This window comes from Hyperoodon ampullatus (genome assembly GCF_949752795.1).
Source record: "Hyperoodon ampullatus genome assembly, chromosome: 2".
NCBI lineage: Eukaryota > Metazoa > Chordata > Mammalia > Artiodactyla > Ziphiidae > Hyperoodon > Hyperoodon ampullatus.
This window is the reverse complement of record NC_136915.1, coordinates 25843959-25871934: the sequence shown is the minus strand read 5'-3', so window position 1 is coordinate 25871934 and position 27976 is coordinate 25843959. Positions and strand designations below refer to the sequence as shown.

Here is a 27976-nt window from a genome sequence, read left to right as displayed (position 1 = left end):
GGCCTGGAGAGAGCAGAGCTACCCAGGCCACACAGCAAGGTAGCAGCAGGGTCAGAACTGAGCTCCAGCCTGCATGCTATTCTCTGCACCACTGCCGGCCACCTCTGCATCTCCCTCCTTCTGTAAGGAAGGGTGGGGGTCGAGGCCCAGCAGACCCAGCAGGTGAGGCCCCAGAGTGCCCTCCTGCCTGTGTGGGTCACATACAAGATCCAGCAGCCCACGTGGGCACCAAAAACAGAGCATGGCTGGGAGGCTGGACTTGGGTTCTAATCCCAGCTCTGCCATAGACCCTGCTGGAGTGAACCTGGACAGTTCCCTGTCCCTCCCAGGGCCTCAGTTTCTCCACCTGTTAAACAAATGGGGTGAACTACAGCAGTGGCTTTCACATGTTTGGGAGCAGAACCCCGAGCAGCTACAAGAGTTGCTGCCCTTGTCGGTGCAGGGAAGGCAAATAGATCTCCATCCACTCAGCCCCCTCATCTGCCCTCCACCAAGGAACTCGCCAAAGAAATTTCCACCCAATTGCAGAACCAGGGGATAAGAGATCAGGCTTCATCACCGAACAAGGCTGGGCTGCTTACCAGCTGTGTAAGGCTCCCCAGGCCTCAGTTTGCTTCTCTGTAAAATGGGATTAACATTACCAACCTCCTAGGGCTGTGTGAGATTAAATGAAATAATTCATGTCCAGTGCTTGGTACATGATGAACCTATTAAAACTTCAGGCAACAGTGGCTGTTATTACTAGTCACCCCAGATGAGAACCACTGCATAAGCCTGCTGGCTTCACCATGCGTTATATATGTTGTTCTGGCCCCAAAGCCAGTGCATTTTGGCAGCTGCTACCCCAAATTCCTCAGCTGACCTATCTCTGCAGCTGCTCCAGAGCAGCTGGGCCTGCAGAGGCTGCTTCGAGGCCAGGCCTGGCCCCGAGGAGGGGAAGAATAGGGCTCCCTGTAATCAGGCCGGCCTGGGAGCAGGGGCCCAGGAGCAGGGTCAGTTTCATCTGGATGACAAAGCCTCTGGCAGGCCATCATTAGCTCCCCTCCCCTGCCCTGCGCCATGCCCTGACCTGGCTCCTGAAGCTCCAGAAAGAAGGCGGCAGGTATTTAGCCAAAGCCTTTCATTCCCAGGGGCCCTCCCCTGGCTGCCTGATGACGCAAGCAGGAGGGAAAGTCAGCTTGAAGCCAGGGTCCCCAACCCACTAGGCAGCAATCAGCCCCAGGGTGGACAGCCACTTGGAATTGAGAATCCTGCAGTGTTGGAGCTGAAGGAAACTCACAACTACCTAATGTATATATACACAGTGGAATATTATTCAGTCTTAAAAGGGAAGGAGGGACTTCCCTGGTGGTGCAGTGGTTAAGAGTCTGCCTTTCAATGCAGGGGACAGGGGTTTGAGCCCTGGTCCAGGAAGATCCCACATGCCACGGAGCAACTAAGCCGGTGCGCCACAACTACTGAGCCCATGCTCTAGAGCCCACGAGCTACAACTACTGAGCCCGCGTGCCACAACTACTGAGCCCGTGTGCCACAACTACTGAGCCCGCGTGCCACAACTACTGAGCCCGCTTGCCGCAACTACAGAAGCCCACACGCCTAGAGCTCCGCAACAAGAAAAGCCACAGCAATGAGAAGCCTGCGCACCCCAACGAAGTGTAGCCCCTGCTCATCGCAACTAAATAGAAAGCCCGCGTGCAGCAATGAAGACCCAACACAGCCAAAAATAAATAAATAAATTTTTAAAAAACAAGAAACACCTCTAGTGTCTCCTCTTATTTAACAGATGGGGAAACTGAGGCTGAGACAGGGGAAAGGACTTACACCCATGCACACAATGGGTGAGTGTTGAGAGGTGCTCCCTGACTTTCTATTCCTTCCCCAGCAAGCTCCGCTCTCACCCCGGGCTGCACAGCTGCTGCATCCAACTCATAACCCGGACTCCAGATTCCAGCTGGCTCTCTGGCACACCTACCAGTGCAATTTCTTCAATCTTTTAAAAAAATAACGTTACTCCTTTACTCTGGGTTTTGTTTCTCCCAGTTATAAAATATACCTGTTCCATGAGAGCAGGGACCTCATTTGTCTGGTTCACCCCAGGATCCAATCCCCCAGATTTTTGCGTCAGGCAGGGCTTTGGGGAAATACAAGAATGCTTTAAAAAAGTAAAAAGAAATCACCTGTGACTTCCCACCCTCAATGTGCTTTAATATATCTTATTCTTTTTTAAAATTTATTTTATTGAATTATAGTTGATTTACAATGTGTTAATTTCTGCTGTACAGCAGTGATTCAGTTATACATATATATATACATTCTTTTTCATATTCTTTTCCATTATAGTTTATCAAAGGATATTGAATATAGTTCCCTGTGCTATACAGTAGAACCTTGTTGTGTATCTATTCTATATATAATAGTTTGCATCTGCTAATCCCAAACTCCCAGTCCATCCCTCCTCCACCCCCCTCCCCCTTGGCAACCACAAGTCTGTTCTCTACATCTGTGAGTCTGTTTCTGTTTCATAGATAGGTTAATTTGTGTCATATTTTAGATTCCACATATAAGTGATAACATATGGTATTTGTCTTTCTCTTTCTGACCTCCTTTGCTTAGTATGATAATCTCTAGTTGAATCCATGTTGCTGCAAATGGCATTATTTCATACTTCTGTTGGCTGAGTAGTATTCCATTGTATAGATGTACCACATCTTCTTTATTCATTCATCTGTTGATGGACATTTAGGTTGTTTCCATGTCCTGGCTACTGTGAACAGTGCTGCTATGAACATAAGGGTACCATTTCACCATGAACATTTTCCTGGCCATTAAGATGTTTTCCTGAGGAGGGACCACATGGGGGCTGGCGGAGCTGAATCTCTAGCAGGCGTCCAGTTTGGGGCCAGGTTGGAGTTGGAACCATGGAGATTTTGAAGGAAACCCCACCCCCAACTTGTGCCCCTGGCAGCGGGGAGTGGAGCCATCCTCCTAATGTGCCCACCTGTATGGAGCATCAGTTGGAGACGGCGTGGTATCGGGGCATTCCTGCTAACAGTTTCCAGCTTGAGTGGCCTCTGCTGGGCTGGCTCCCTCTGGCTTTTTAGGGACCATTGTGCTGTCCGCAAGGAAGATTTCTGCTCCGCTGGAGTCCAGACAGAGGCTGGAGTGGCTGACCTCACTTGGGTAGGGGACAGAGGTATCCTAATGGCTTCCAATTCAGGTGCTGTTGAATTGTGGGAGCTGGATGAGAATGAGGCACCCATTGACAGCAAGTTCTGCAAGTATGAGCACGATGACATCGTGTCTGCAGTGTCCCAAGCTCTGGCACACAAGCGGTTGGTGGTAGCAAAGACTTCTGCATCAAGGTTTGGGACCTTGCTCAGTAGATGATTCTGAATTCATACCAAGCTCACTCTGGGCAGGTCACCTGTGTTGCTGCCTCTCTACACAAGGACTCCGTGTTTCTTTCATGCAGTGAGGACAGTAGAATTTCACTGTGGGATATCCACTGCCCCAAGCCAGCATCACAGATGGGCTGCAGTGCATCTGGCTACCTTCCTACCTCCCAGCCTTGGCATCCTCAGTGGAGTAAAGTCTCTGTCTTCGGTGTTGAGAATGGACTGTCTCCCTGTGGGCACAAAGAGTGCAAGCTGTGCCCTCAGCTCAGCTGTGCACTCCCAGTGTTTCACTGGGCTGGTGTTCTCCCCACACAGCACTCCCTTCCTGGCCTCTGTCAGTGAAGACGGCTCACTTGCTCTGCTGGACTCAGGCATTGCCGAGGGGTGTAGAAACCGAGCCCACAGAGACTGTGAGAGAAACTACTCTGTCCCTGCTAAATCACTCCCTTCTTACCCTAGTGGACTGGGACCATCAGGTCACCCACCATATCATGCCCACAGAACCTCTCCCAGAGCCTGGACCTCAGAGTGTTGCCAAGTAGGTTGGATTTCAGACAAAAAGCAAATCCCCCATGAGTATCCACTCCCTTTGCCCCTGCCCTCTCAGTTTGTGAGACAACACAGGAGCCTTATACAGTATGTTGATACGTCAGATCTGTGCAGTTAATAGGCACTGTCTCTCAGCCTGGGGCAGGCTGGATTCTGGGGTCCTGTAGTCAGGGAAGAAAAACTTCCTTGAACATGGATATGTATGTGTGTCTGAGTGTGTGTGTAGATGCATAGCTGTTGCTGGCAGGGGGAATAAAAAAGCCATCCCACATCTTTCCCTAGACCCAATCCCCACCCCCCAAAGTTAATAAAAGATTTTTTCTTTAAAGAGAAAGTGTTTTTTCCTTTTTTTTTTTGAATTTTATTTTTTTTAATACAGCAGGTTCTTACTAGTTCTCTTATTTTATGCATATTTGTGCATATACGTCAGTCCCAGTCTCCCAGTTCATCCCACCACCATTACCACCACCACTCCACCCCACCCCACCCCGTTTCCCCCCCTTGGTGTCCATACATTTGTTCTCTACATCTGTGTCTCTATTTCTGCCTTGCAAACTGGTTCATCTGTACGGAAGATTTTTTTTAAAGCAAGATGTTATTTGAGAGATTTTGTTTTGTTTTGTTTTTGGGGGGTTTTGGCCACGCCCTGCAGCATGTGGGATCTTAGCTCCCCATCCAAGGATCAAACCCATGACCCCTGTATTGGAAGTGAGGAGTCTCAACCACTGGACCACCAGGGAAGTCCAACAAAAGGTTTTTATGCTTCCCATGCAGCTGTGCGTGAGGAATTGGCCTTGTCTGGATGAGGTATGGGATGTGGGCATTCCTGGATTCTTGGAAGCAGCTCATAGACTGCTCATAGAGATAGGAGCAACTTAATTTTCTTATAGAGCTTAGTTCACCTTTATCAAGTGCTTCCGTTCACATCCAGCCCAGCTCACCTTGAGGAGGAGCCAGCACACTCACCACAGTTTTGCTCATCTCGTTGCTATTAAACTGAGCCAGAAGTCCAGTTTCTGGCTGAATAAGAAGTTTGGCTGGCACCTGTGTAATGCCCACCCCACACCCCCATGGAGTTATATATATGAGAGATGAGTGTATTTCTGCCATAGACGCCACAGAAAAAAGTTTCAGGATGGAGATCTTAATGGCATTGCAGTTAAAAAGTGGCACAGGCTTGCACAGGAATGTCTGCCATTGTCCCACCTGAAAACAGCCTGGGGCCTGAGCTTTTTTGCCTCTGGGCCCCTGTCTCTGGATATAAGAAGACTGAATGCCTTTTTGGGGGACTCTGAAGATTTGAAATGCAGCATCAGATAGAGAATCAGAAGTACTGGTCAGTGAAATAAGAAGTTGATTCATTGTTTTAAAAAAAGATGTTTTCTTAACACCATTGAGAGTGGCTCTGTCAGTGGGTGTCCCCCTCCTCAGAAGTCACCTTCTTAGCAAGGCTCCTGGGACCACTCAGCCTAAAGTGATCCACTCGATCACTTTATTTTCTTCATGACATATATCACTATCTGAAATTATCTTATTCCCTCATCTGTTCACTAGTGTCTTGTTTGTCTGCTTATTAAACTAGCCACGAGGCAGTTTAAACCCTAGGACAGGAGGAACTAATGCACCACTGGCACCTAGCATACAGCTCTCCTCACCAAACATTCATGGACTGTGTGCCAGGCAGAGTCCTAGGCCCTCAGAGTACAGCAGTGAATAAAACAGACAAAAAACCTTGCCCCTGTGGAGCTTACATTCTAGTGGGGAATGAATGAATGAATGAATGAAAGAATTTAACTACCTCCTGTTGTTGGACATTTAGGTCATTGCTCCTTAAGCTTTCCCCCTGCTTTACCTCTCATATAACCAGGAAATTTCTTTAAATTCTCACATTTGATCATTCAAATAAATGTAAAGTTTGCATTCTATGCAGAGTGACCAACTTGCCCTGTTTTGCCTGGGACTTTTCTGATTTTAGCACTGAAAAGTCTCATGTCCCCGGAAAACCTTTAGTCTTGGGCAAACTGGGGCAGCTGGTCACCCTAATTCTTTGCTTGACTGTATTCATGATTTCTTCTCAAAAAAAAAAAAACAGCTTTATTGAAATATATTCCATATTCCATAAAATCCACTTGTTTTAAAGTGTACATTTCAGTGGGTTTTAGAACAATCACAAGGTTGTGTGATCACCACCACTATCTAATTCCAGAACATTTTCAGCACCCCAAAAAGAAATATTGTACCCGTTAAGCAGTCACTTCCCATTCCTCTCTCCCCACAGCCTCTGACAACTACTTTCTGTCTCTATAAATTTATTTGTTCTGGACATTTCAAATAATGGAATTATGTGGCCTTTTGTAACAGTCTTCTTTCACTTAACATAATGTTTTTAAGGTTCATCCATATCATAGCATGTATCAACACTTCATTCTTTTTTATTGCCAAATAACATTACATTATACGAATAAAGCATTTTAAAAAATTCTATTTGTTCATCAGATGACAGACATTTGTATTGCTTCCACTTCGGGGCTATTACGAATAATGCTGCTATGAACATTGATAAACAAGTTTTTGTGTGGACATATGTTTTTATTTCTCTTCAGTACATACCTAGGAGTTGAATTGCTGGGTCATATGGTAACTCTGTTTAACATTTTGAAAACTGCCAAACTGCCTTCCAAAGTTGCTGCACCCTTTTACATTCCTATCAGCAATGGGTGAGGGTTCCAATTGCTTCACATCCTTGTCAACACTTGTCATTGTCTATATTTTTTATTGTGGCCATGTGGTGTGATTTTCATGTTTGTTTGAACACAAAAATTAGGTTTGAAATTACTTATCATCAAATAAAGTCAACCCCCTTGGAATGTCTCCCATGTCAATCATGTGCCCCGGAGAACCCCAACAGACCTCTCAGGAGCTGTGAGGACAAGGGCACCAGCCTGATCTGGGTGGGTCAAAGTCATTTCCAAAGTTTTGATATTGTAAACACCACTTTTTGATAATAAAAAAAAATTTACTTTTGGGACTTCCCTGGTGGTCCAGTGGTTAAGACTCTGCACTCCCACTGCAGGGGGCACGGGTTTGATCCCTGGTCGGGGAACTAAGATCCCGCATGCTACACAGCGTGGCAAAAAAAAAAAAAAAAGTTAAAAACATTACTTTTGATTTGTTTGATTACTAGTGAAGTGGAAATTTTTTCACATTTATTTTTTTATCATTTATATGTATTATTATTTATATTTTTCATATATTTTTATTTGTATTTCTTATTTGGTCCCAGAATAATCTTTTCAGAAGAAGAATCTGATCACACCCTTGTTTAGAACTTTAGGTGGCTCTGCATGGCCCACGGAATAAAGACCCACTCCCTTACATCGGACCCTGCCTGCTCCTCTGGCCCCTTTTCGCGTTCGGACAATGTGCAGTTTCCAAAAAGAGTCCTTCCATCTCTCTCCTCCTGCTTTTGGCAATTTGTGGACATCCTCTCCCCCTGGGTGACTCCCAGGCTCACCACCACATGTCTGATGGAATCGTTTGTTCACGGCACCAGCTTCCTGGGGACATGAACTCTGCAGAAGGGCTCCCTTGTTAGGAAGCACCCTTCGATTGGTTTAATGCTCTGCTGTCACCGCTTTCAAATTCTTAATGATTTTTTAACAAGGGGTCTCACATTTTTATTCTGCACTGGGACCCGTCCATTATGTATGTAGCCTGTCCTGCTTGTTTACCTTCTGCCTCTCACACAGGTTAATACATTCCTTGACCTCAGAATCTGTCCTACCCCCTCTGTGCCCCCAGTGCCTGGTGGAAGCTGAATAAATGAATGCCCAAAATGTATGAATAAAATGAATGAATGTGGGCTTCCCTGGTGTTGCAGTGGTTGAGAATCTGCCTGCTAATGCAGGGGACACGGGTTCGATCCCTCGTCCTGGAAGATCCCACATGCCGCAGAGCAACTAAGCCCACGAGCCACAACTACTGAGCCTGTGTGCTGCAACTACTGAAGCCCGTGCGCCTAGAGCCCATGCTCCGCAACAAGAGAAACCGCCGCAGTGAGAAGCCCGCGCACCACAATGAAGAGGAGTCCCCACTCGCTGCAACTAGAGAAAGTCCGTGTGCAGCAACAAAGACCCAACGCAGCCAAAAATAAATAAATAAAGTAAAATAAATTTATTTTAAAAAATTAAAAATAAAATGAATGAATGATGGGAAGGAAGGGAGGGAGGGAGGGAGGAAAGGAACACAGGAAGGAAGGAAGGAAGAAATTCACCTGTTATAACTTGAGGAATAAGGTAGGAGGAATTTTCAGTGTAAACAGAAGTTGAAAGAACATTCCCAGTAGAGGGGACATGGGTGAAAATTCCGCGTGGGCAGGAAGGACCAGGAGGCCCTGGGAAATGTGGTTGCACTGGCCTCAGCTGAACCCCCAGGATGTGGGGGAAGGTGCGTGTTGGGGGCAGAGGCAATGGCTGGTCTCTGAAAGGAGCTCTTTCCCTGACTGGGGGCAGGGAGAAAGCCCTGGAATCCAGAAGAGGGGATGCTAATCAGTGCCCCCAGAGGGGCCTCTCCTGTCATTGGGTGGTGGAAGGGGTCAGGCCAGGAAGTCAAGGGGAGCCAATGAGGACAGCTTGGCTCAAGTCCAGGCCATCAAGGCTGAGTGATCTTAATGACTCCAATCAAAATGCCTTTGCCACCATTGGGACAGACCTCAGGTCTCTGACCCAGGGGTCAGCATCTCCTGCCTGGTGGCCCATCAGAAATAAGGCTTCTCTGGACCCCAGGCCCTCCACCCCAGCCCACCCTTGGCCCCCTTCCCCTTGGCAGCTGGATAGTCCTCAGGGTCCCAGGACCAAAGAGAGGTTAGAATAGGCCCCAGCCATGGGTGCCCCTTCTGCCTCCAGGGGCAGGAGATAATGACCTCGGGGTTTATGGGTATAGAGCTTGGCCCTGCCCAGCGCAAGGGAAGCAGCCCAGATGTCTGCAACCTCCCTGTCCCACGGAGTTTAATGTTGCCAATCTGGGTCCGTCTACTCGCCCCTCACCTCCTGCTACTTCCTCTCCTTCACTCCTGACCTCCCAGCCACAGTGGCTTTCCTTCCAGCCCTTGATAAGTCAAGTTCATTCTCATCTCAGAGCCTTTGCACTTGCTCTTCTCTCTGCCTGAAATGTTCATTCCCCAGATCCAGGCACGTCTGCCTCTTATCATCAGGCAGCCCTCAGCTCAAACAGCATCTCCTCACTCAGGAAGGTTAGAAGTGTCCTCCCCAGCTGGATGCACGGCCAGCCCTTCTCTACCCCATGACCTTCTTCAATTTTCAGACTGCCTGGCTCAGAATCCTACACCTATTATCTACTAGCTGGTGCAAGTTACTGAACCTCTCTGTGCCTCTATTTCCTCACCTATAAAATGGGGATAATAGTAATACATGTCATTATGTTGTTGGAAGGAGTAAATGAGATGACACAGGCACATAGTAAGGCTCCATAAAGGGTAGCCATTGTGACCATCACTGTCTGCCCGCCCCAGCTCCCCTTAAGAGAAGAAACTGTCTGCTTGCTCATAGGTGCAACCCCAGGGCCTAGAACAGTGCTTGGTACATAAAAGCCACTCCAGAAATATGTATCGATCTGTTTGTTTTTCTCCTAATATTTTGCCCATTTCCTACTCTCCTGCTTCCCATGCAAGAGAAACTGTTAAGCAGACTAAAGGCCTCCCCAGGTTGCAACAGGAGGAAGGATGGAGGCAGTGGTGAGAGCAGAGACATCACGGGCCCTGAGAGGACCCTGCACGTTGCAGCCAGACCCCAAAGGGGGACCTACCAGAATGACCCCCAAACCACAGTGTGACCTCCCAGCACAGCAGAACGATTCTTATGCCCTCCAGTATGACCCAGAAGAAGTGGAGAGAGATGTTGGCCCCGGAAGGGCCATTCAGAGCAAAAAGGACACACACACACAAAAAACCAAACCCTGAGATTTGAAGGATGAACATAGTTGACCAGTTGGCAGAGCTGATGGAGGGAAGGTGCAATTCTAATCACTGACCCAGAACCAGGGCATAGATGGTATCTTGCTTGAGTCTTAAGACTAAAAAAGAAATGCTTTCTTGTTGGAACCTGAGACAAGACGCTCCTAATGAGACGGGGAGGATGCCCATCTTGCTCACCTGGCACAGAAGAGAAATGAATAAGTGAATGAATGAACATTAAAAAAAAAAAAAGGACAATGGTGTCACCAAGGTGACCCATGCAGTTACATGGCTGGGAAACACATGGACCTACCCAAGCCTTAGCTCTACATACATTCCTCTCCCACCCCAACATAGACACAACCCTGGGCTAAAGAAAAGAAAGTGCTACTTCTCACACCCTTGAGTCATGGCCTGGCAATCATACCTGGCCCTCGACTAGGAAGTTGCATTATTGCTCACTGACCTCTCTGAGCCTCAGTCTGTCATGAACCAAGGCTGGAGGCTCAGTGAGCTGACCGCTATCCTAGCTGGACTCTCTAGTGCCCCCTAGTGGACAAACTGGTGCATGCCTCCATCCGCTCCCAGATGAGGACTCACGGAATCGCCCCTCCTCAGTCTTGATCCCGGACCCTGAGTACGTGGAGGCGGCACCCACAAGTCTCATTGCCAGGCCTCAAAGGAAGGGAAAGGTCCCGAGGAGATCTGGGTGGGCCAGGAGAGTTGCCGGGCCCTGGTTCTGCCCCTCAATTGCTGTGTGAGCTTGTGCCCACCTTCCCCTCTCTAGGCCTGCTCCCCTGTCTCTAAGAAGGGAGTTATAGGATGAAGCCTGATCCGGGAGGCATAGGCTTGGTTTCCACCCTATTAATGAGCTATGTGAGCTCAGGCAAGTCCCTGCCCTTTCCTGGGCCTCAGTTTCCCCATCTGCACAACAAGTTGATGGGACCAAACAGACCCCTCTGGCTCTGAATTTAGGGGTCCAAGTGGGAAATATGTGTTTAGGGAAATTAAGAGGAGGTGCAAGGGGCCTCAAGGAGAGCTTCCTTAAAGGAAGGACTAGCTCAAAATCATCTCCCAGGGCTTATAGGAGGCCCCATGGCATTGAATATATACTCAGGTGTTTTAATTTGACATATTTAGTGAGAAAATTCTCAGTGCCAAATCCTGTACTGGCCACTGGCCACACAACAGCATACAAGACAGACACAGCCCTTGCCCTTGAGGAAAAATTCACAGCCTAGTCAAGGGCACTGATTAGGAAACAAACATTCACACTCTCGTCTGAACAAGTACAATTGGATTATGGACAAGTCATAGCCATAGCAATGCTGGAAAATGAAATATCAGAAGGGAGGTGACATGTGAGTAGGGTTTTGAAAGGTGAGGATGAGTAAAACAGGTACTGAATTCTTCTAAAATTAAACAATTTTTCCTGTCACATTGGCTGCTCCAAGATAGCGATCTTAGTGAAAGTTCTGCTTTTCCCTGGGAAAGAGGGACAAGCAAGTTGTGATGGAGACTGAAAAATCTAACAAACAAAAAGGGCTTCTCCTCTGGGTGCCTGGGCTGAAAACAGGCATCTACAGACTGTGATAAGCGGGGTGAGTCTCAGACACAGAGTCGGAGGCACAGAGGGGCTGAGGTCAAGGGTCAAGGATGTCTGTTGAGCACTTAATAATAAAAAAAGAAATCTCATGTTTTGATATGAAGGAATCAAAATGGCCCTGCCAAACTGGCTGTGTCGATGTGTCCTTGAATTTGACAGAGTCATCGCTTCAAGTTTCTTCCTCTGCTCCAAGGCACAAACCAGGTCAAACTTTCCCACGGCAAACTGCTTCACCACAGACTCTCCAGTCATGGGGCCTCTTCTGTTGACAATGTCCCATAGGGTGCATTTGGATGGAGACAAATCCAGCAGTGCGCCAGAGCTGGCTCACACCAGCTTTCAGGAGCCAGTTGCTAAAGTCTGGGGAATTTTGTGATTTCAGGTTGTTGAACAGTCATTATTAAAAATTAAATTGTATAAATTTACAATTAAGAGATATTAAATCATGGATAAACAACAAGGTCTTACTGTATAGCATAGGGGACTATATTCAATATCCTGGTATAAATCATAATGGAAAAGTATATGAAAAAGAATGTATATATATATGTATAACTGAATCACTTTGCTGTACAGCAGAAATTAACACAACTTTGTAAATCAACTATACTTCAATTAAAAAAGGAAATATTAAAATAAAGATAATACTCAAAACTCACGACTTCCTACTGATTTTACTACATTTTTTTTGCGGTACGCAGGCCTCTCACTGTTGTGGCCTCTCCCGTTGCGGAGCACAGGCTCCAGACACGCAGGCCCAGCGGCCATGGCTCACGGGCCCAGCTGCTCCGCGGCATGTGGGATCTTCCCAGACCGGGGCACGAACCTGTGTCCCTTGCATTGGCAGGCGGACTCTCAACCACTGCGCCACCAGGGAAGCCCCTTTACTACGTTTTATTATTCTCTATTCTCTTGAGGTTATCTGCATCTATTGTAACTGAATAGGAGAACGTTGGCATAATGAATGAGGTGCTTCCACACACCTCTTCCCAACTCTGCTTTGTCATATCACTTTGGTAACTTGAAGTCGGCCAAGGTGGGAATTGGCAAAAGTCACAAATCGGGCCTTGATTTGCTGTTTTGTTGACTTTCTAGGTCAAAGAAAGTGATGGATGAAATATTAACAGTGCAAACTAAAGTGCTGAAGCTGAAAGAGGTTTCAGTTTAAGGAATATATTTATAGGAGAGTGAGTAGTGTAACAGTAGATCACATATCAGATTTAATGACAATAAAGTTATGGGGAAAAGAGTTAGTACAGCAGACTGGAATGCAGCTCCATTTCAAATTTGGATTGAATTGCAACCATAGGTTGACTAGACATACAAGAGTTCAGCAAAAATTAACAAAAGCCTTCTGGAGAATCAATTGACTATATGGAATCTACAAACAAGAGTTCCTACATTGTGCAGTTATTTGTAAATTGTGTTCTACACATCCACTTTATCAGTAAAATTTATAATAAACATATGTGTACATATGTATATAATGTATACATTTGGATTTCTGAGGAACCAGTTGTCAAATATTTGCTGGCACACCATTGGACAGCCCAAGTTTGATAAAGTCCTTTGCAAAGCACATTTCTGAAACCAGGCAAAGGGCTCTTGTGTCAGCAGTGCAGAAAGATAAACTCTGATAGCAGGAGTTGGCAGCAAAGTAAGGGTTTATTGCAGGATGTCAAGCAAGGGAGTGGGAGATAAGCCTCAGATCCACCCCAGCTTGGTCTCTGAGTTACGGGGTTTTTTTTAAAGGCGAAGAACAAAGAGGCTGGGATTAATCATCGCCTAGTGACGGTGCTGTGACATCTCTTAATTAATTATAGTTTCAGAAGTCAGGATGTCTCTGGTTTACGATTATCTGGCCAGGTAGTCCATGGCTGGGGTGGGCGTGGGGTGGGGGTCTGTTAGCTCATCTGGCTAACAACCAGATGTTTCTGGAGAAACCAGGTGTTTCTGGAGAAACAACCTGAATTTGTACATTGATGATGATATCTTACAATAGCAATTTTAGTACATTAATGATGTTATTGACAACAGCAATTTTAGTCATCTGACTCTGGTTGATGCGTGTTCAGTTAGCACAGGATTGAGGTTAGAAGGGACAAGAAAGGGAATAAAGTTTCGGATAGAGAGATTAATCATAAACTTGGTAAGAGAACTCAGTTTCATTTCGTCTTGGGGAAGCCCTCTCCACTGTGGGAAGCATTTTCCAAACAAAGAGACAGATGACCTCGTGCTTCCATTGGGGACACTCCCAGGACACAGATAGCTCTGTGGCTTTGGGATCTGTCATTTTCAACAACGACAATAAAACCAACACGTTCAGGGGCTTTGTGGTACTTTTCTCTGCCATTTTCCAGTTTAAACTTAAATAAGGTTATTGGACTGCAAGGAACAGCAATTTCTCAGGCTAACTGACATGACAGCAGGAGTTGTCCTAGGGATGCATGCCGGGGAGGAAGAGAAATTGTGGCCATCAGCGGGAGGGCCAGCTCCCCTCTTCCCCCACATATCCCTTCGTCACTACTTCATTCTTCCCTTCCCCTGTACACAGCTTCCTTCTTCTTTTCTTTTGTGCAAACAGCAGTGAAGGTGAAGGCAGCTGGTTTACAGTCAATGAGTTTACCTGCTCTTAGGTCAGAGACCAGCCGGAGTGGGTTGACAGGCAGATCCACCATTCCCAGACAAAAGATCTGATTGGCCGGCTTGGAGCAGGTAGTCATTCCTGGACCAATCAGTCATGGCCAGGGGTGTGGAGGAGCGGGACCAAGGATTCAGACCGGGCCTCAAGGATCACATCGAGTGGGGAGGGGCAACTCTGAGAGAAGGAGGGTGGGCATGGGCTGGGCAGACTCTCCCGAAGGTCTAAGTTTTTTTTTTTTTTTTTTAACATTTTAAAAATTTTAGGGCTTCCCTGGTGGCGCAGTGGTTGAGAGTCCGCCTGCCGATGTAGGGGATACGGGTTCGTGCCCCGGTCCGGGAAGATCCCACATGCCGTGGAGCAGCTGGGCCCGTGAGCCATGGCGGCTGAGCCTGCGCTTCCGGAGCCTGTGCTCTGCAATGGGAGAGGCCACAACAGTGAGAGGCCCGCGTACCGCAAAAAAAAAAAAAATATTTATTTATTTATTTATGGCTGCATTGGGTCTTCATTGCGGTGTATGGGCTTCTCGTTGCAGAGTCTTCTCTTGTTGTGGAGCACAGGCTCTAGGTGCGCGGGCTTCAGTAGTTGTGGCACACAGGCTCTGTAGTTGTGGCATGCGGGCTTCAGTAGTTGTGGCATGCGGGCTTCAGTAGTTGTGGCTTGTGGGCTCTAGAGAGCAGGCTCAGTAGTTGTGGCTCGCAGGCTTAGTTGCTCCGTGGCATGTGGGATCTTCCCGGACCAGGGATCGAACCCATGTCCCCTGCATTGTCAGGCAGATTCTTAACCACTGCGCCACCAGGGAAGTCTGGTCTATGATATTAAAGGAGGCAAGTTGGATGAACAGGACTTGCTGGCAGGGCAGGTTTCCCTTCATTCCAGTTCGTGAGAAAGTCTTCTAGGTAACTGGCCACCATGTGGACTGTCCATGATCCAACCATGTACACAGTTGTCAGTGGAAATGCCTTCATTACATATATGACATTTTTGTTTCTGAAAAGATAAAAAACGAATATGTCTCTAGCTCATACATCTTCTAAATATTGAGACTGTAATAAAGACAATCTTCTGTGTTTCTGCAGTCTGGTGACCATCCTGGGGCTCCCGGGGTTGTCCATGGATCCCAGTCAAGGTGATGCTGCATCATAATCATCTTTTTTCTTCATTTCACAAGAGGCCTTGCGAGATCTGGGTCCACAGTGCCTGATACATTCCTGGTCCAGCACCATGGCAACAACCGACAGAGAAGGCTCTCTGGAGCAGACAGCCTGGGTTCAAATCCCAGTTCCCTTACTAGCTGTGTGATCTGACAGGTGACTCAACTTTTCTGTGCCTCAGGTTCCTTATCTGTAAAGTGGCGATAACTTACAATACCTCTCATAAAGTTGTGAGGATTAAATGAGTTAATATTTATAAAGTGTTAGAAGTGCCTAGCACATGGTAAACGTTCAACAAGTGTTAGGTATATTATTATCGGCATTTCACTGTCAGCTGCGTCCCTGCAGGCTGGCACACATAATGGGTGGAGGAGTTGGCATCTCCCTCTCCTCTATCATTCACCCCCAAGCCAGCAGGCAGGGTGGTGTGTGTAAGGGGGCAGTTGTGTTAAGTAAGAGGGAGAGATCTCGCAGCCCAGATGAGGGGCAGCTGGACCTGCCCAGCTGAGAGGGGCTCTGGCTCAGTGTGAGGCTCCAGCAACCCAGGGGCTGGTGTAGTTGTGTGTTTCTGGAGGGAAGGGAGCATGTGCCTCAGTGGTGGTGGGTCTAGGGGTGCGGTCAGCTTCATGGGTGTCAGACCTATGCAGTCGAACAGAGCCCTGCACTCACAAGGGCCTCACTCTTCGTTTAATGCTTGCTGTCATCACCTTGAAATTCTTAATAATTTTTAAACAAGGGGCCCCCTTTGCACTGGGCCCCACCAATTATGTCACCAGTCAAGGGGCGGGGATATGTGAGTAGGTGTCTGGGTGTGTATGTGAGGTCACATGCGGTTGTGTTACTGACCCAGGTTCCTGGACTGTTTCATCAATAGAAATTGATTGATAAGAGGCCAGAGATAAGAGAAATTCAGGCAAGGCTTTACTGGGACTCAGGCTGCAGCAAGAGGGAGCAAAGGGACATCCCTGGTGGCGTAGTGGTTAAGGATCCAACTGCCAACGCAGGGGACACGGGTTTGAGCCCTGGTCCGGGAAGATCCCACATGCCGTGGAGCAACTAAGCCCGTGAGCCACAAGTACTGAAGCCCACGTGCTTAGAGCCCATGCTCCGCAACAAGAGAAGCCACCGCAGTGAGAAGCCCGCGCACTGCAACAAACACCCAATGCAGCCAAAAATTAATTAATTAATTAAAAAAAAAAAAGACGGAGAGAAAACAAGTAACAGGTTCCCTTGTGTGCTCCCTGGGGGCAGGGACTGTGGGGTTGGGGGGGAAGGAGCTGGTCCTTTAAGCGGGGTGAAGGTAGGGGGGAGGTTCATGGGTCAGACCAGAGTGGGGCTTGGGTGGTCTCCCCACCCCCTTGGTGGTGCTGTGCACAGGGATCACGCACAGTGCCCTGCTTTTGCTCCTGACACCTCAGAAGTAGCCATTGAGTTTTTGGTCTTTTTGTATCTTGCTGTTCATAATTTGCCCCCACTGCAAGCATGTACACTGTTATTTGTTTCTTTGTATTTTGTTGCTCCAGGAGACGTTTGTACAAGTGCAAGCACTGCAGCAAAAGGTTCCAGGTCCCAGGTCCCAGCCTGTGCATGCCTGGGATGTCTCTTCCTCTGGACTTGGGGACTAGAATGCTGGTCTTTGCGGGAATTCCAGAAAGTACAAGGCAGTACTCCACCCCACCCCAGACACGGGGAATAGCCTCTGTCTTCAGTTCCTCCCTGCACCCCCCAGCCCAGCCTCACCTCCCTCCCCCCAATCAGGACCCCTCTGTCTCTGCAAAATCCCAATGCCCCACTGCAACCCTCGCCCTGCAGGAAAATAGGAAGGGCAATGGAAACCTCCCAGATCACCAGCCCCAGGGAGAGAGGAGAGGAAGCCATGCTAGCTGGGCTTAACACTGGGCACCACAATGTCCACACGTGTCACCGCTGTCCTCCCTGCCCCCCAGGGATCAGGGAGGAGTCAGTCTCCCCCCCTTCCCGGATTGCTCCTGAACCTCACAATCAGGGCTTCTTGTGAGGAGAAGAGGGGCCGGGCAGTCAGGAGGCCTGGTTCCAGGCCTGGCTCTGCCCCCAACCCATTCTGGGACCTTGGGCAACTGGCTGCCCTTCTGTTGGATGTTATGACCCCTAAGTTCCTTTCGGCACTTGCATCCTACCTGACTCTCAGTTTCCCATGGCTGATGACAGCCCCTCCCAGCTCTGCAAAATGGAACCCTGGCCCTGGCCCTGGGCCTGCTCCAGACCCCTGTCCCAGTCTGACTCCAGAAAGTCACTGAATCCTGGATCTGGGAGCACCTGGTCCCCTCAGACAGATGGGGAAAGCGTGGCCCTGAGAGGGGACAACACACACCAACTTAGTGGCAGAGTCCAGGCTCAAAGTCAGTCTTCCTGCCAGCCCACCTCACCCCCTCCATGCCTCTGATGCCACGCCCACCATCACTGCCTCTGAATTCCAAGCAGGATTCCATCTCTCTTGGGAAACTCAGCGTGACAGCACAATCTCCAACCCCATCCCCATCTTTCCTCCAGTCACAAGTGACAAAGGGTTTGAAGATATCACTGCATTCATCCCTCATTGTACAGACAGGGAAACCGGGACCCAGAGAGGGGCAGTGGCTGCTCCAGACCACTTAACCTGCTGGCACCAAGAGCCTCCTGACACCAAATCTTGCGGTTCCCCTTCATTTCCCCTCTCCTCATCCTCCTACTCAGGACTCCAAACCCTGTTAAGCACCCAGAGGCCCTGGAATCTGAGGGCTCTCTCTGGGGTCCCTCCCTCCAGCCCAGGGACCCCAGAGGGGACTACTGTGGGTGGGCAGGGCCAGTTCCCAGTGACAGAAGGGCAACCCGGGGAGGGGCTCTGCCTGCTCTTCGCCAAAGCTGCTTAGATACCCATCTGCCCACCACCATCCCCGCCCCCACCCCCAAGCTGCAGAAAGAACAGGCAGGCCTGCCAGGCCCAGAGATCCAAGTGTCCATCCTGGCACTCTTTACACTGGCCTTGCTGGCCCCCTGGAGCACACCAGTAGATTCCAGGCCCCTTCCTGGCTTCAGCAGTGCAGCTCCCTTTTGCTTGTTTCATCTCCTGGACTTCCACCTAAGAATTCGTGTGAAGACGGGATTCTCTGGTGTACAATGGCTCTCAAACCACAGTGCCCCCTCGTGCTATTCAGATGGGGAGACTGGTCCAGAGGGCATGTGGTTTGTCCCAGGTCACGGAGCAAGGCAACAAGGGCTCCTTGCCTGGGACCCAGTCTCCTGGCTCCCAGGGCATCTCTTTCCTCCCAGGGCTGCCTTTCAGATCTTCCCCGAAGCAGAGTCTGGTTGGGGGGAAGGGGGCTTCACTAAGGCTTGGGGTGGGGCGTGAGTCAACCAACGAACTCTGATAGCTGACCTGTTTTTGGTGGGGGCCTATGCGGTGTCCTGGAAGGGGACAGAAGGATGAATGAGGCGCAGTGCCTGCCCTCAGCAAGCTCCAAATCTGGGCCTGAATATGGGGAGAAGGGGACCCTCCAAAGCTAACTCTAAACACCTCTCCACTCACGCTAAGCTTCTCATCCCTGCCCACGAGCCCTCCATCTTACCACTCTGCCTTTTTCCTGCAGTTGCTATATCTTCTCCCCACTCCTCCCTCCCACCGCAATCCTTCTAGGCTCTTCTCCTCTCCCTCCCACATCAGCACTTATCTCACCCTGTTTCACAGCCAGTAGCCTGGGAAAGGGAGCACAGGCCAAACGAGGGAGAAGGTCGGTGGCACAGCAGGACGGAGCTGCAATGCTCCGTCTTCCCAGGAGGGGGCGCACTGTCATCCGTAGCAACCCACCCCTCCTGGTGCTCAGCCTTGCAGGTGCAACCAATTCCAGAGCCAGGACTGACTTCTAATCTTCACAGTCACATGGCAGGAAGGCAGGAACAAGTGATCCCCAGCTTCCAAATGGGAAGACCCAGGTCAGGAGAGGGGCAATGATGACTGGAGGCCTGGGGTCACACAGCAGCTATGAGCCTGAGCCCTTGAGCCCTGCTTCAAGGGCCCCTGACTCAAAACTAACCACCTCCTGGTCCTGGGAGATCTGCTCTCCTGAGAGTGGAAGGGGCTCCGGGCTGGGCTGCCTTCGAAGCTCCTGAGTCCAGGGGTATTTTTCCTTGGGCCATGTATTCTCGAATTCCCTCCAAAATTGACCTTTCTTTTCCCATGTCCCCCATGCCCTGCTCCCAGCATTCTCTGCCTCAGTTAAACCATGGGGTTTAAGGGAAGGGGCTAAATAATCCTGGGTGCCCTAGCCATACATCAGCCCCCATGGGTGCCTCCGCTCTGCCAGGGGACTCAGGCAGCACGTGTCCCCAAAACAACCCCTACTCTCAGAAGCCAAAGACAGCTCTGGGCCTCGCTATGTACCAGGCTCCACCCTAAGACGTGGTGTGTTAGCTCACTGTACCCTCAGGTGAGGTGAATGAGGCACAGAGAGGGCAAGTAACCTGCCCACATGGCTGGTAAGTGGTAAGGCAGGACTTGAACTCAGGAAGTCTGATTTCAGAGAGAGACTTTTAACCTCTGTGTCAGAGACCTCTGGTCCCCTGATATCCATTCTCTACTTTTTCTAGACCAACAGGCAGTCCAGAATAATGACCATGTTTCCCAGACTCGCTTGCATGTGGATGTGTGGCCAATTTCTGGCCGAGAGAGGAGACGTGTGCACCTGCCAGGTCATGCCTTTCAGTAGGAGAGGTGTGTCCCCTTCCCTCTCCCCCTTCCTGCTGGCTGCAGGCGTGGGTGAGCAGACTGGGACAGCTGCCATAGCCTCCTAACCAGTCTCCGGTCCAGCCTCCACGAGAGCCAGAAAACTCTTCCCTTAATACAAGTTACATCTGGTGCTGCCCTGCCCCAAACCTTCCGTGGCTCCCCATTCCTTCAGAAGAAAGACCACCTCCTCCATGATGGACAAGACCTTTTCGTGTCTGGCCCTAAACTGTCCTCCCAGTGTCATCACTTGCCACTTCTATCCTCAGCCTTCCTCCCAGATCAATCAGCAGGAAAATCTCATCTTTGCTTAACTATCCCCTCTTCCTCTGCCTTCCCAATTCCTCTCCCCACACGCAGCAGACTCTGATGTATTCTTCAAGGCTCTGCCCAAAGGGTATCTTCTGTGTGAAGCCTTCCCTGACCCTCCTGGCAGAATGAGAAGGTCCCTCCTCTGGTCTCCCACGGTCTGTGTACAGCCCCCTGGGATAGTGATAGCTGTTGTGTATTGTCATCATCTGTAGATGCATCCACTTCTCCCATCTCTCAAACGAGTGAGAGTCAAGTGTGAGATATCTGTTGGTTGTCAGTACCCTGCATAGGGCCAGGCACCAAGTCAGTGGCGGTGAGTGAGAGAGAGAAAAGGACACTGTGTGTATGTGTGTGTGTGAGTGTGTGTGTGTGCGCATGCGCATGTGTGTGTGGGGGGTCTATGTGGGTGACCTGAGCTGGCTGAAGGCCCAGGCAAAGGAGACAAGGAGGACATCTAGAAATAGCCCTATCCCAGGCCCCAGAGCAGGACTGGTGCCCAGATAGATAAAGTGACCCTGAGTGAGGAGATGGGAGCCCAGGGTGGGTGGGTAGGAACGAAGAGGTGTGGCTCCAGCAGGCTGTGGCCCTGCTGCCCTCTGGGCCCTGACTGCCTGTTGTCGGGTGTCCTGGCACTCAGATTTCAGTGACCCCCAGTGACCAGTGAGTATTTCAGGCTGGGGCTAAGCATCACCTGCTCCCTTGGCCCCATAATTGTAGGGCAAAGGGGAGCCTGCCAATCTACCCGCTAAGGAGGGCAGGGTTGGGGCAGAGATGCTGGAAAAATCTGTCCTCTCCTTGCTCTTGCCCCACCTCACCCTCTTCCCCACTTGGAAGTTCCCTTCCAGAACCACCGACTGCCAAAGCTTGAAGGATTAAAGAGTTCATCTGGCCCAACCCCCAACATGGAGTTGGGGACATTGAAGGGAAGAGACTGGCCCAAGGTCGCAGAACAAGACAGTGTGAAGATGGTCACGGGGAAAGGCAATGTAGAATAGTGGTTAAGCCATACAAACCCTAGAGCCAGTCTGCCTGGGTCTGAGTCTTCACTCTCACGTGTAAACGGGTGATGGGGACAGTAGTACCTACATCACTGGGTTATTGTTAGGATTATAAGAGTTGAAAGACAGAAAACTGTTAAGTCCAGCACTTGGCACTTGGTAAGGGCTGCATCGATCTTAGCAATCATTTTCTGCACCACACTTTATAGCATACAAAGCTTCTCAACACCCACAATCTTGTTTGTCCCTTCCAACAACCCCGGAACAGAGATTGACTGGCCAAGTTCACACAGCTGGTATCACCTCTCTCAACTGCCTGCCAGGGGTCTTTCCATATCAAGCTCCCTGCCCCCGACAGCTCATACACTGGTTCATCAAATGGAGAAGGTGACATGGAGAACCAGCCCTTGGTTCCTGATGCCATCCTGGGCTCGTCTTACCCCTGCACTGGACGACCCCATTGCGGGGAAGACAACCTTGCTCCTCCGACGTCGCTGCTGATTCTGTCTGATCCCAGCCTTCTAATTCTTGGTCTTGCCACCACTGACCCTAGAAGGGGAAATCTCTCACCATGGACTCCAGTCCTGGTTGTCCCCCAGCCAACCCAGTCCTTCCTGCAAATGACTCTTTCCTTTTCCTATCCAGTGTTTCTGTTTACTACAGAGCCTGGGGATGCTACCCCCCACTGACACCCAGCCAACCCCAAGATCCCAGGCCCCTAAAAAAGCCCAAGCCAGGCTGACAGCCTTGGCTCTGTGTCTGCTTCCTGGAACACGCCTGGACCCAGACGCTTCAGGCCAACACCAGCTCCGTGCCAGGCCCCTTGCCATGGTTTGCCAGCTCTCCTCACCTAAGGATTCACAAGCAGTCACGTATCCACACCAACAAGGTCCATCGAGCCTCCTGGAGCTACCTGAAACTTTCCAGAATCGTGGGCAAGCTAGTCCTGAATGAAGTGTACTCAAGGGAGTGACCATTAAACCATCTGTTTGGTGCCAGGTCACATGGCACATGAACATGACCCAGAATTCAGGGTGGTATGAGGTGCTGTTTTGTAAGCACAGGTTTACCTTTCTAATTATACCTTACTTAATCCAAAATCATCTGTAATTTTTCAGAGGCAAATTTTTCATTTGATAGAGGAGTAGTTTGGGGAAGGAGCCAGGGGCAGCCCCAAGTCTGGGATCTGGTCTGATTATTTCCTGGGAACTGCCCTGTCCCCAAAGAGACTCAGGCTACACCTACGTGCCCAGAGGGCGATTCTCCCCTAAGAGTACTTGGGTCCCCACTCTACACCGGAAATGGCCCTCAGGGATGGAATGAGAAAGAGGACAGGAGATGGGATACTTTGGCCGGAAGAAAGTTGAGAGCAGTAGACAAGGGCAGGGGTGGGGGAGGGTACTTTTCAAACAGAGAGAACACTGATGAGGACAAGTGGCTTTCTTTGCTCGAGAGAGACTATTTGTCCCCTCTACAAATCCATGCCCAGCCCTGCACCAGGCCCTGTGGGCACAGCGGGGAGCCCTCACAGGGTTTCTGGTGTAATAGGAAGACAGACTCTGAAACTAATAGACCCCACGAAAGCAGGACAAGTGCTATGACAGGGAGAGTCAGGGCTTCCTGTTGGAAGGGAGAGTTAAGCTTGAAAGCTGAAAAGTGAACAGAAGTTAAGTAAAAGAGTAGGGCCAGAGAAGGAAGAATATTCTAGGCAGACAGCAAGCGAGAAACACGGCACCCCTTCAAGGCACAAAAAGGGCAGAGTGGCTGCAGCGTAGAGAGCTTGGAGAGGCAGGTGGGAACCACAGCACGGGGGTCATGAGGCTGTGGTGAAAAGGGTGTGGGTCTTGCACGGAGGGTCAGGGGCAGCCAGGGAAGTAGGCTGAGAAGAGAGACAATTAGCCTTTGTGCTGCATTCCCAAACTCACCCTGCTTCTTTATCTTCCCAGAGTCCTTGGGAGGTTGGCTGGGTGGGGACTGTTTTGTGTTTTTCGCAGATGGAGAAATGGAGACCCAGAGAGATCATGATTTGCCTGAGGTCACACAGCTAGGAGGTAAGTAACGGGGGCAGGACTGGAACCCAAGTGAGTCTCACTCCAGAGCCCCTAAAGCTGGGGAGGTAGATAGATCTACTCACTCACTCACTCATTCACTTGTACATTCAATATGCTCATTCACTCCTTCAATATTCAGTAGTCATTCATTCAAGCCTACTATCTGCCAGGCACTCTTCCCGGAGCAGGATTTCAGTAATAAGTTGGTCTAACGAAACAGATGAGACAAGGCTAAAGAGTTTGGGCTTGATTCCGTCAGCAACAGGGCGCACGGCCAGTTTCTGGGAAGGAGGGTGACTGCCCTTCCCTAGGAGCTGCCCTCACCCACCCCACCCCACACGCCTCCCCGCAAGGAGAGCCACTGTTCTCCTTCCAGGGAGCACTCTGCCACAGGCAGCCGTTTCGCAGAAGCAAACCGGTGTTGAGTAAGCCTCTATCTTTTGCCATCATTTGTTCTCTCAGACCCACAGTATCTAGAACTCTGGGGGAACGAGGAAGCGATTTCCTAGTGACAGAGAGAACACTCCATTCCACCCACTGTGGCTGCAATCCCCGCACACTGTGAGCTCAGGGGGCGCAGGGCTGTCTCTCCTGTTCTCTCAGTGGGTCCCCACTGAGCCCAGCACAGTGCTGGGCATAGGAATGCTCAATTTATTGGAAGAGAAAGGGAGAGATGAGGAAACTTCTCTGCAGCATCCGAAGGCACTCAGTGACGTCAGTGAGGAGGAGATATATTTGGATCCTCTTCTATTGGTTCAGGGTCTCAAAGGGCCTTGGCTCATTCTTGGGCACTGCTGGGTCAACTGCCCTGGGGAGGGGACCCAGAAGGGAGAAGGCAGTCACCATTCATTGAGTGTTAGCGTGTGTTAGGCTTTCCATATGTTATCTCTTTCAATCCTCATGACAATTCGGAGAAGTAGATGGCCTACCTCCATTTGGGAGGAAAGGAGACTCAGAAGGGGGAAGGCACTTGCTCTGGGTCTCTAGCTAGTAAGTGGCAGGCTTGGGATTGATTGATTGATTGATTTTTGGCTGTGTCGGGTCTCAGTTGCGGCATGCGGGATCTTCGTTGAGGCACGCGGGCTCTTCACCGTGGCGCGCGGGCTTCTCTATAGTTGTGGCGCATGAGCTCCAGAGCGTGCGGGCTCTGTAGTTGCAGCACGCAGGCCCTCTAGTTGCTGGGCATGGGCTTAGTTGCCCCACCGCATGTGGGATCCTAGTTCCCCAACCAGGGATGGAACCTGCGTCCCCTGCATTGGAAGGTGGATGGATTCTTAACCACTGGCCACCAGGGAAGTCCGGTTTGGGATTTAGAACCAGGCCTCTTTCCAAAGATACTGCTTCTGAATAGAACATGCACCAAGGGAGGGGGGAGGGTGTGGAGAGAAGGGCTGTCTAAGACTTGATTCCATGGCAGACAGAGACAGAGAGCCCCACCACCATAACTAACCAAAGAGAAAAACTCCCAGTTGCAGGTATTGGGGGTGGGGTGAGGGGGGTCAGCATCCATAGACTTCGGCCCTGAAGGGGTAAAGGGAGGTTTCCAAGTCCCTGGGTCAGCGGACCTCCAAGCTCAGTTTCTTTGGCCGCTACCTCTCCTACCTCCCCTACCTCCCCTGCTCCAGCAGCACAGCCCCTAGTGGAGGCATCCAGATGGCAGGGAGGTCCAGGGAACAGCTGAAGATGCTGAGTAGGCCTCCCTCTCCCTGCCTCCCCATGGCCCCACAGATCATCCGGTGCTGCCAGCCCATCTCATTGGCTCTCTCCTGGTTACTCGTCTCTCCTCTTCTCTATCTTTCCAGCCTGTGGTTGCCGTGGAAACACAGTACAGTGACATCACTATAGGGTGAGGGCTGGGGCGATACTGCTCTTGGCAGGGACTGGTCTTGCTGCTTGCTAGATGTTAAATCCACATCTGGATCTACCAAAGGCAAAAAAGGGGGGCAGGAAAAGGGACAGGGCTCACATTCCTTCCCCTTGCCCCTCTTTCCCCAAATGCAGTGAGCATAAAAGGGCAGGGAGGGTGCAGGTAATCAGAGGGATGAGGAAAAGGCTGCAAATATCTAGAAGGGAGAAGGATAAAAGTCAGGTGGAAAGGAGATAGGGTGTGGCTAGGCGTCAACTTTGGTGAGCCAGGTCTGAGCGCGGTGGGGAGATGGGGTTAGGGCAGCGAGAATAGTGGGTCTGGGGTTTGTCTAGAGTTCCTCAAAGCACCATGCTGCTCAACTTAGGCAGGGCCCAAGAGAGGAAGCAAAAGGACTTTCTGGCAGTGTCCCCCTCAGCCCACCCTGAAGATCTCTATAGCCCCTTCCTCACAGCCACAGCAGTTTCTAATCCTGTCTTAGAAATAAGAAAGCTGATGAGAGAAGCAAAGCAATCTGCCTTGGGTGGCCCAGCAGGTGAGGGGCAGAGGTGATACCAGGTCTTAGGAGTCCTGCACTGTCCATGGAGATAATAACAGCAGCAGCAGCAGCAAACATTTATTCAATCTACCTTGCTCAGCATTAAAAAAATTTTTTTTTAAATTTATTTATTGTATTTATTTTTGGCTGCATTGGGTCTTCATTGCTGCGCGCGGGCTTTCTCTAGTTGCGGCGAGCAGGGGCTACTCTCTTTGTCGCGGTATGCGGCTTCTCACTGCGGTGGCTTCTCTTGTTGCGGAGCACGGGCTCTAGGTGCAGGGGCTTCAGTAGTTGTAGCATGCGGACTCAGTAGTTGTGGCTTGCAGGCTCTAGAGCGCAGGCTCAGCAGTTGTGGCACACGGGCTTAGTTGCCCCGTGGCATGTGGGATCTTCCTGGACCAGGGCTCGAACACTGTGTCCCCTGCATTGGCAGGCGGATTCTTAACCACTGTACAGCATTTTAAATGCATTATCTCATTTGATCTCCCAACACCTCTATACGGTAAATACTGTCATTTCCTCCATTTTCGAGATGAAACTGAGACTCAGAGTGGCTTAAGTGAACTGCCCACAGCCACGGCTAGTAGTACCCACTGGAATCAGAACTGAAACCCACATCTATCTGCCAGCAGCTGTTAGCCCAGCCCCAGCTCTCCAGCACTGCTTTATAAAGACCATGTAGGGAGAGAGCTCTGGTCCCTGACTCTCCAGCCACTCAGTGTTTGAGAGAGGAGGAGGCCCTGTGTCTAAAGGTTGTGCCCTTGAGTTAGAAACTATCCCATCCCCCTCCTCCCCCTGTACCTGCTCCGGCAGTGAGGTCACTAGGGCTCCGTGCCCAGCCCTGAGGCCTGTCCTGCAGCTTTGGCAGAAATAAGCCCCCTTGGTCTTCTGACAAGTGGACCTGTCCAAAAGAACCTTGGGGGAGAGAGGGCTCTTCCTCCCTGGCCTTCTTCCCAGAAAGTTAGGGGAAGGGAGCAGATGTTCTCTACTCCCACATGGAGAAACAGAGGTACAGGGAGGCAGCCCACCACTCTGTATTGATACATGTGTGGCAGAGCTGGCAGGCCCCTCCTGGGCCCCTCTGTGAGGACCTGTGCAGGCCCGAGTTCAGCTGGGCACCACTCCCTTATGTTTTGTGTCTTCCTTCATGAGCGTGTGTCTTATTCGTGGTTGTTTCTCCAGAGCCTAGCCCAGGGCCTGGCACAAAGTAGGTGCTTTAATAACTGCTGGATTAAGAAATGAATGGGTTCCTCTAAGCTTCAAGTATGCTCATCTGTAAAAAGGATAATAATAACACCTGCTCCAGGGACTTTGTTTAAAAAGTTCAATAAGACGATGCACTGAAAGCCCTCAGCATGCAATAAACAGCAATACAAGGTGGATCTGATTGTTATTAAAAGTGCTTTGGAAACTGTAGTGTCAAACAAGGTAGGTGACTACCGGTCTCTGAAAGTGCCGGTTGCCTGCCAGTGTGCAGAGGTCAGAGAAGGGCGGCAGGTGGGGGCCGCAGCAGTCAGGCAGAACGGGGAGCTGTCCTTGAGCCTTGAAGAGCTGGCTGGAAGGGCAGAATTTCTGAAGGCGGGTGAGGAGGGAACGGCCGACCGGAGCAAACGCTCGGAGCTGTGCGTAGAGGTCAGAAAAGCCTGGCGCACTGGCACGGTGGAGGGGTAGCTGGACCGCAGGGCAGAAAGGCTCGCGCGGGAGACATTCCGTAGGCAGGGGCGAGCACGTGAGGAGCAGGCGCGGCGCGACGGGAAGGGTCACGCTTTTGCCCGGAGCAGGCGGAGGGCACTCGCTGCCCCCGGTGACTCTCCCCTCCACCGGGCAGTGGGGAGTGGCGGCAGAGCGCAGGGTCCGGGGCCGGCTAGACCTGGCTCGCCATCTGGACTCCAACTCACTCCTTATTTCCTGCGACCTTGTCACTCCCCCTCTGAGCCCTGGACCCGTCACCTGTAAACTGAAGACCGAGATGCTTGCGCCGCGAAGAGTCGGCCAGTGCTTTCCCGGCGTGGGCATCAGCCCAAAAGTTTCCTTTCTCCTCTAGACTCTCATCTCTGTCCTGACCTCGGGGAGGGACCGGGGGAGGGAAGATGTCCCTGGCGTGCGCCCCAGCTCACGGGCACCGTGTCCCCAACTGTTTTCTTTTTAGATTCTGAAGA

The 27976-nt window shown here is 50.4% G+C and overlaps 1 pseudogene across 1 annotated transcript; it reads left to right on the top strand.

The window, feature by feature from the left end:
• The first annotated feature begins 2918 nt into the window (after positions 1-2918).
• LOC307063975 (methylosome protein WDR77-like) lies at positions 2919-27861 on the top strand (annotated as a pseudogene). Its single transcript has 4 exons — positions 2919-3585; positions 4003-4031; positions 27288-27449; positions 27646-27861. The product of its transcript is annotated as a methylosome protein WDR77-like (transcript).
• Positions 27862-27976: the final 115 nt, after the last annotated feature.